The sequence below is a fragment of the Mytilus trossulus genome, chromosome 8, assembly GCF_036588685.1.
Source record: "Mytilus trossulus isolate FHL-02 chromosome 8, PNRI_Mtr1.1.1.hap1, whole genome shotgun sequence".
NCBI lineage: Eukaryota > Metazoa > Mollusca > Bivalvia > Mytilida > Mytilidae > Mytilus > Mytilus trossulus.
The window spans coordinates 79,642,875-79,652,222 of record NC_086380.1 but is presented as its reverse complement, the minus strand read 5'-3'; the positions used below and the strand labels follow the sequence as shown (position 1 = coordinate 79,652,222).

General features: G+C 31.6%; 1 long non-coding RNA gene across 1 annotated transcript; it reads right to left on the bottom strand.

The window, feature by feature from the left end:
• Positions 1-7: 7 nt before the first annotated feature.
• On the bottom strand, positions 8-8,804 carry LOC134681442 (uncharacterized). Its single transcript, XR_010100638.1, has 4 exons — positions 8,587-8,804; positions 2,270-2,376; positions 1,157-1,244; positions 8-170 (listed from the first exon to the last, which is right to left on the bottom strand). It is a non-coding gene; the product is annotated as an uncharacterized LOC134681442 (long non-coding RNA).
• Positions 8,805-9,348: the final 544 nt, after the last annotated feature.

The following is a 9,348-nucleotide window of genomic DNA, read 5'->3' as shown; positions in this document are numbered from 1 at the left end:
AAAGTTTTTTGGAAGAGCATTCTTATTTGCCATGAACGAATTATATATCAGAATTAAACATCTAATTTATCAATTAATTAACAGACTAACAATTAAATGAATCCCATCTGTGGTTACAACGCTGTTCTGTACTTTGTTCTTTTGGCCTATACTAGCTGGTTTGTTCCTATCTGAAAGCACAGAAATCAGAATATAAACACTTTCTCTACTCATGTACATCTGGTTATAAACAAAACTAACTGCTGAATTAACATGATGAATAGTTCAATGAATAGTTGCCATAATTTATATAAAAGCTAACTGATAACATGCTGAAAGAAAATGTGATTTTTTTTTTAGATAATTAAGTAATCAATTGCCATGAATTGACTGAATTCAATTATGCGCCTAGAAAAAGCTTAAAACATCCCAACATCAATATATACAACCAAGGCTTCCATCTAAGTAGCCATTATCATATTTTGCAATCAAATTTGTGAATATTTTTGTGATCTTGTTTTTTTCTTTTTAAAGTTTCTCATATATTAAAACTAAAACAGTAAAATAACATTTAGCTTAAAATTAATAAAACATAAACAAGTGCCATTCTATTAAGAATTATGAGATAATATCAAACAATGAATTAAACAATATTTTACATAATTTTAAAACTATATATATCTAAGATTTAGCTATATACAAATAAGAAATTTGTTCTCATACATAAAATATTAAAGCAGGTTTTAGCAACTTCCTCATGTAGTTCTTCAGTTCTGAATAAAAATATAAACTTTTCATCAACAGGCAAGTTATAAAATAGATCATTATGTTTTGCTGCACCACTATACAAGACAACAACAAAATAAGATAAGATCTTTGGGTTTTATTCTGGTCCCTTCAATTAAGTAGGAAGTATGCAATATTCAGATTTAAGACCAAAACCTAACAGATGTTTTTGATACAAAGTTCCACCAAAAAAATTTTGATTATGAAAATATAGAGATGTGAGATTTATATATGTACACTCTTCAAAATAAATGTAAGTTAATAAAAAAGGAAATTCCTTCCTTAAGATGCTAGAAGAAAAGTAAAGCAAGTGCAACGACAATAATGATTAGGAACAAACCATTAAACAAAAAATCTTATGAATTTCCTAGCAAACCTATTAGAGGAATACCTCTTTTTTTTGGAATGCAGGAACCATGCTGTTGGAACTGCTGGTATATTAAAAGCTGTTCAAATTCATTAACCCATAATTTCAGATACTGAAAAATATAATAACATTTACATAATCTATTAAATATTTTTTTCTGTCAGATTTAAGTATTCAGTACATCTCTGATTTTTTGAGAAAAGTTTGAAACTAAATTCAGTCTGCTGCAGTCACAATTTGTTCCTACTACAAAAAAATACATTTAACCATTATGTTCCATTTTAGCTATTGTGGATAAGTTATTTGACATACAAGGAAATGAAATACAAAATGTATACTAGACACTCTGAAACTCATTCAGTTGAAGTTTGGCTGAAATTAATTCAGCAAGTTCAAAGGAGAAGATTTCTAAAACTAAGCAAATTGGTAGCAGTAACTGTGAGTACTCTCAGATCAGAATCTTAATTTCTTTTTGTTGTTGGGATATACAAGTACTCGGCCACATTGATCCACTCTGTGTTTTTATTTGTATCCATCTGATGAGTTTAGTCTTTTTCAACTGATTTCTATATAGTTTGTTCTAAGTATTTTGTATTGTTAGGTTTGGGGAGAGTTGGAATCCCGCCAACATGTTTAAACCCCTCCAAATTCTGTATGTATGTGCCTGTCCCAAGTCATGAGCCTGTAATAAAGTGGTTGTGGTTTGTTTAAGCGTTACAAATAAATTTGTTTTTCATTTATTTTTTTGTACATAAATTAGGCTGTTAGTTTTCTTTTTGAATTGTTCTACAATTGTCATTTCTGGGCCTTTTATACCGGACTATGAGGTCCAGGCTTCACTCATTATTGAAGGCTGTGCTGTGACCTATAGTTGTTAGTTTCTGTGTCATTAGGCCTCTTGTGGAGAGTTGTCTTATTGGCAATCACACCAAATCTTCTTTTTTAATGAATGAACAAATTGAAATTGTGAAAAATTGTCTTTAAAAGGCAATTCTCCAGAAAAAGTCAATTTACAAATTTGGTCATCAAACCTAATTGTGGATCCTACTTTGCTGAACATTTTTGCCTTTTACAGTTTTGAATATCTTTATCTATATAATAATATTGAGGATAATAACTGCAAAAAGGTTCACTTACACCACATCTTCAACTCATGAAGGTCCACCATGTCAGGTACTTTGTTGGTTTGCACGTTACTTCCTTATCAATTTCCTTTTAGGAATGTTTCACTGTTAGTACCAATTCTGTAATAAACATATATATTTAATAAATATTACTGTAAGTTGTAACATGTGTAACCCAACTATATTTGCACTGGTCATGCAATATTTTTTGTAACTTTTGAGTGTAGAATAACAACATGAACAAGGTGAATATTAATTGTTGCAAATATTAAAAAAAATTAGGTCTTTCCTAGTAGAAATAATTTTTTTTTTTATAGAAAATCTGTAATCACAAAAATAAATCAATGCAAAGTTAGCAATACATGCTAGAAATGGCTTAATTTTACCACAAATCAAGTTTAAGAAATTAAAGCTGGTTTATATTTTTTTGTACACCAGAGGTGCATTTTTTCTCTATATAGGACTCATCTGTGATGATCAAAATAAAAAACTTTAAAGGGCTAAATGAAGTACAAAGTTGAAGAATATAATAACGAAATTCTTCATGACATAGCATCTAAGGAGATAAAACTTTCAGTTAACTATCACATATTATGTTTTTTAAATTTGCAGATATTTATAAGAGAAATATGAAAAGACCAAGAAACAGTTTTCAATTAGTTCATTCCTAATAAAACATGTAAAATATACAATTCTGTTTAATTAATTTCCAACATTACAACATGTAATAAACCAGAAAGGAAATAAAATGTTTTGCAATTCAATTAATCAAATATTATCCCACATTGAAAATTCTCCAATCATTGCCAATAGTAGTGGAAGACGAAAAAGCATGGGATCTCTAGTTAAGCTCTACTGTATACTTTAATATGTTCTTTTAGAGGTGCAATATCACATTTCCTAATGATGCTGGCTTTTTTATCCACACATCATCTAGAACAGACAGCATACTAGTAAATGCCACATGGTTATGATGGTCATATCTTCTTCTTCCAAGTAATGGTTGTTAGGTATAGCAGAGTTTTTCAATGAATGCGATTCATATCTAAATGCATATGTAGCATCATGCATGGTACCTAATACAAGATTAATGTAAAATTGATGACTTTGTGTCAATATACTGCATGTACTGTTGATTCATTATTATTCTTTGGATACTAATTTTCATTGATTTCGTATGTACAGGTAAACAACAAAAATCAAACATTCAGCAAGTAACAGATTTCTATAGAATTGTATCATCACTTAGCACACATTGGCCAAATCATGCAATTAAACATCCACAAACATGCAAATTTGCCTTAATACATGAAAATTGGAACCCACTAAAAACACCAATGAATCCATAGTAATTCCTTTGAATATTATTTAGCATGTACATTACAGTGTCTTTCATATTTAAAAGATAAATTAGTCTTGTTAAATGTGTCCAAACAGACAAATATTAGTAGACTAGTCATGGTTGTGTTAACTTATTGCGTAAAATGTCCATCGTTACAGAATTTACTAGCATAGTCTGATGTCAGTAATTAACTTATGTCCCTAGACTATTTTTTTCCTAGAAACTTATGTCAATGTCATCACAATTCCCAGGTACAATTCTCCTTGTTCTTTTATAATCTCATGAGAACCAAAAATAATGGGAAGCCACATGTAGGATATCAAATATATATATCGTATCTTAAATATACATTTGTTATACAATATTAGACCAAATAAACCTAGATAAATGTCTGTTATATCTGTTTTTTCATTTATAATTTTATTGTTTTGTACATAGATCACTGCCTTTAGTTTTCTTTTTAAATTCTTTATTTCAGAGCCTTATTACAACTTACTATGCGGTATAAGTCTAACTCATTGTTGAGGGCCATACAGCATGTACAGGAAGCTATGGCAATGTATAATAAAAGAGCAGATTACTCTGAGGGATACGATTGCCATTGTTTCATTGACACATGTATATACATGTAGCTGGATAATATTATTTCCAAAACTAATTTACGTTATCTGGATAGTTACAAAATAGCCAATCCCGGATAAAATTGTATGAACAACATACTTAGGCCTATTGTGTTCTATTTTGTACTATCAATTCAAAGTTTACTTTCCAGTCACTGAGACTCAGAGTGAGAGAAGGTATTTTTACTTTGAATCTTATCACCCGTATTTTCTTACGTTAATTCTAGGAGGAACCCTATTCCCAACTCTTTAAAGATTTAATTTCCTTTGGGTCAGTGATCATGACTCCTCTCCGTGCACATTCCTCGGTTTAAATTGCAATTGTATTTAATATAATAATATGATGTTTATTGACAGAACGAGCTAATATTCGAAGTGTTTGTGTTTGATTCTGAATTCACGGAGGTTACTTTCAGAAGGGAGACGACAGGAAACGATAATATGGAAAACTCTATTTCGCCTAAAGGGGTGTTCTAGTAACAACTTGGCGACGTGGAATACATTTATTTTAATTTAAAGGATGCAATTGCAAATGATTTCAAATTATGCAACAAGAATAAACCTCAATAACAGACATACATACATGACATAGAAAAGATCCAATGAGTTATAAATTAATTAATTGAGTGGGGAACCCAGAGCAACCATTTAATCTAATACCCCTTGAAGTAAAGAAAACTATACGCATGCATGCGCATAATTACCAAAACAAACCCTGAAGCAAGAACGTATATTAAATGTTTATTAAACGACCCAGATGTTTCTCTATTTCTTTATGGAAGTACAATCTTAAACCTCAGTTTTACAGCGGTACCACATATAAAGAAAAACTCCACTTTAGTTCTTATATGACAGAAATAGATTTATCGGAATTCAGAGAACACTCGCATTTTAATAAAAACTGGGGAATTCCCTCTGATGTGTTTCTAAATTTATAAAAACACTAAATAAAAATACTGCTTAATTCTGATTTTCCGTGTTGTTAAAAACACGCATACATTGTATATGTCAAGGGAATTATCAAACATGAAGATTATGAAAAGAACATTATCATGATTATAGATAAGTTGTTTAAGTTCAATCCCTTTGTTTGTTTTTACCTTTTAAAGCAAGACAATCATAAGAATCTGTGATATTCCTTAGTGTTTAGAATAAAACGGTTGACATAAGGGCATTGCTCAGAGCCAATAGTAAAAGTCTACAGATTGCTTAAAAGCAATCATATCCCAAAAATGAGAATGGCAATGGGGAATGTGTCTAAGAGACAACAACCTGACCTCAGAACAGACAACAGTAGAAGGTCACCAACAGGTCTTCAATGCAGCTAGAAATTCACGCACCTGGAGACATCTTTCAGCTGGCCCCTTAACTACATACTACTCTCCAAAGTGTACACAAGAAACTAAAATTAAAATATCATACAAGACTAACAAAGGCTAGAGGCTCCTGTCTTAGGACAGGCGCAAACATGTGGAGGGGTTAGACATGTTTATGAGATCTCAACCCTTCCCCTATACCTCTAGCCAATGTAGAAAAGTAAATGCATAACAATATGCACATTAAAAGTCCGAGTTTGATGTCAGAAGATGCATGTTACCAAAGAAAATAAATAAAATGACAATAATACATAAATAACAATTACAGACTACTAGCAGTTAACTGACATGGCATATATATAGTTGTTAACTTCTCTGTCATTTAGTCTGAGTTGGAGAATTGTCTCATTTGTAATCATACCACCGCACATACTAAGATCTCCTAATTTTAAAGTGTCCAAATTCAGAACTTATAGTAGCATACATTGTAAACCATGTCTGCTGTCAAATTCATACCAGTGAGAGGGCAAACAAGGCCATTTTCCATAAATTTGATACTTCAGAGAGACATAACACTTTTTAACATAAATGTGAAATGTATTCATGGGATGATGCTTGCATATCATATAAAGCTATAAACAAAAATAACTGAAGAACAGTGAAAGTGACACTACCCAAATTAGTACCTGATCTGAGTTTTGTGGTAAAAAGTATTGTGTTTAAGTTTCAGAAAATTTGTTTAAGGCAAACTAAAGTAAGAGAATGGAAACAAAAAATTCAGCAATTTTTCCAAAGGAGCTTAAATCTAGAACGGTCAAGGTGACACCACCAAAATTCAAAGCAGATAAAATTGTATTTCATGGTAATAAACATTGTGTTAATGTTTCAGAAAATTTCTTTTTAGCATTTCTTCAATTTGTAAAGGAGCTTAACTCTTTACATTTGGATGAGGCATACTTAAGAAAGAGAATGGAAATTAAAAAATCAGCCTTTTTTCCATCTTAAAGGGGCATAACTCTAGAACAGTTAAAGTGAAACAACCAACAACAAACATGATATGTGTTTTTAAACTAGAGTCTTATGTATAAGTTTCATACTATTTGGTAAAGCCAAGCTAAATTTACAGGACAGAAATAAAATAATTAGTATTTTTTCCATTTTTAAACCAACATAACTCTAGAGGGATTAAACATTGTTTTTGAAGGCTGCATTTCGTGTGCCAGAAAATACAACAGCTCAACGTCTATGAAGTAAGATGTCCACTCTACAATTATGTCATTCTATAAGGACTGTTACATTTGGGACCCATTGATGAAACATGCAATCATGTTTAATATTTAGTCTTTCATGTGAAAGATACAGCACTGAGGCGAAATTGAATAAATTGAAATATGGACATAATTGACCCTCTGACACAGTCGGTATGGACATATGTGTCCCTCCAGCAGTAAGAGGGTTAAAGTGATGCCACTTAAATTCAAACTTGATCTATGTTTTGTGGTAATTAGCATTGTGCATTAATTTCATTAAATTTGGATGAGGCAAACTTAAGTTGGAGAATGGAAACCAACTATGGGACATAAGGACGGACTGATGTACAGACAGATATACAGTGTACATAAAACTTAATGCCTCTCCGCTTCATCAGAGGCATAAAAAGTGGAACAGCCACCATTAGGCCAAACAAAAATATTTGTCTGTTTATGGTTGCCCGACCAACCCTATTATAAGTGCCAAACCTAAACCATTTTATTTCCATCATAAAGTGAAAAAAAAACTGAACTCGTGCTTAAAGTGAATATAATGTTGCCTGATACATCCTAATGTTCATAATCATGAATATGATAGCTGTTTAAAGAAATTTGCGAGTGGTGTGATGAAATAACCATTTTGCCTACATTTTTTTCCAATCAATAACAACAACAAAAATCCATTCATTAAAAATATGGGTAGACTCAGCCCATGATCAACTCTGCCCACGACAAGATGAAACAGCTAACTCAAAATCATGTCACAAAAAATAAAATGAAAATACCGACCTACCTACCCTATTTTTTTAAAGCATGTAACCTTAAACAGAAATATATATATTTTTTTGGCCTTATAGAACTATTCCGACATATTGTTGTTTATAACCTACATTGTATAGTATAAGATTTATCTAATTAATCTGGTAAGAATTGTACCTGTGATAGAGCTAACAAGGCAATTTTCCATTTATAAATCTAATATTTCCAAGGGGCATATAACTTTTGAAAAAAAGGTGATGGGCCACCATTATAAAAACATGTTCAAGATAATGTTGATACTATATATCCTATAAAAGTTTAAGTTTGGTAAAAATCTGCCAAGAATTGTAATTGTGAGAGCTCTAACGAGGCCATTTTCCATAAATTTAATATTTCCAAGAGGCATAACTCTTTGAGAAAAGATGATTGGACACCTTAATGGACCTTGTTCAAGATTTTGCAAATATTAACTTAAAGTATGGTGAGTTTTATAAAATAATCAGAGAAGAATTGTACGGCTGTAGTACAGGTCTGTTAGAGTGCTAGCAAGGCCATTTTCTATAAATTTAATATTTCCAAGGGGAATAACTCTTTAAAAAAGTTGATTGCCCACCATTTTAGAACTTACAAGTCAGGGATATTGTTGATATTAACCGAGAGTATAAGTTATATCAAATGTGGTTAGAATTGTACAGGCCTGACTTTGAGAGCACTAACAGGACGGACCTCGGTCTCAGAACACGACCTGACGGGAGGACGACTGGTATTTCCAATGTGTCCCCTGGCAACGCGTAATGAGGGGTCTAACCATGTATACTAGACGGTAGTGCATTACACAATTCTGTGTCTTTCAACGCCTTATTTGTAAAAATACAACCATGTCATTCCAGATATTTTTGAAAAAAAATGTGTTTCTATATGAAACGTTGATGTAATTTGTAAATGTCTAGGTGACGATAGGACTTTTGACCCTGTTCTCCTTTATATTTTGAATTTCTATATAATAATTATAAATTGCAATCCTCAGAATAGGATAGCTTTACCATAAACAAATGTATGACTCTTTGATTTATCTGGGTTCCAACCGCAGTATCAGTGATAATATGGCCGCTTCATAAACATGATGCTGTCAAGTTCCGAATGAGGACTTTCAAGAGTGCTTCCGAAAAAAATATTTACTAGAAGTCTGTTGTAATAAGCTAATAGCATACTGTACCATACTCTACCGTACATACAGTATACGTTGTTACATTCTCTAAAAGACAAATAACACTAATAACTTTCTTATTGATAAAGCAAATACTTATAGGATAGGGTGAAATATCGTAATCTTGTATCAGAGACCTTAATTGTTGACTCAGTAAACAGTACAAATGTTTCGTACCAGACAATAATCACAAAACAGAGTCGGGTTTCATTTTAATGAAGGACGATATCTTGTGCGTCGTGACGCTCTGCTTCTGAAGAGAATTATCTTGACTGGTTCCCTGTTGTTTGCTAAACTGTTGACAGGACTGTCAAGTTCTGTAGAACCAAATTATGTAAAACGTACAAATGATTGGAACAAGACATTAAACGTAAAGTGAAAAGAGTCAGATGAACTACCTTGTCTTCATGAGGAAAGTTTAAAAGCTTAATCTTATCTGATAAAGAAATGTACGAAGTTCATTATGTTTATAAATCCTTCAAATTGCACTTACTTGTGTCGAAAATTATTTATCAAGTTCTTTACTAACCATTATCAAAATGTCTGAAGTATTTTTACCCTGGACAAATCAGGTATAAATATCTAAAAAAAATATCAC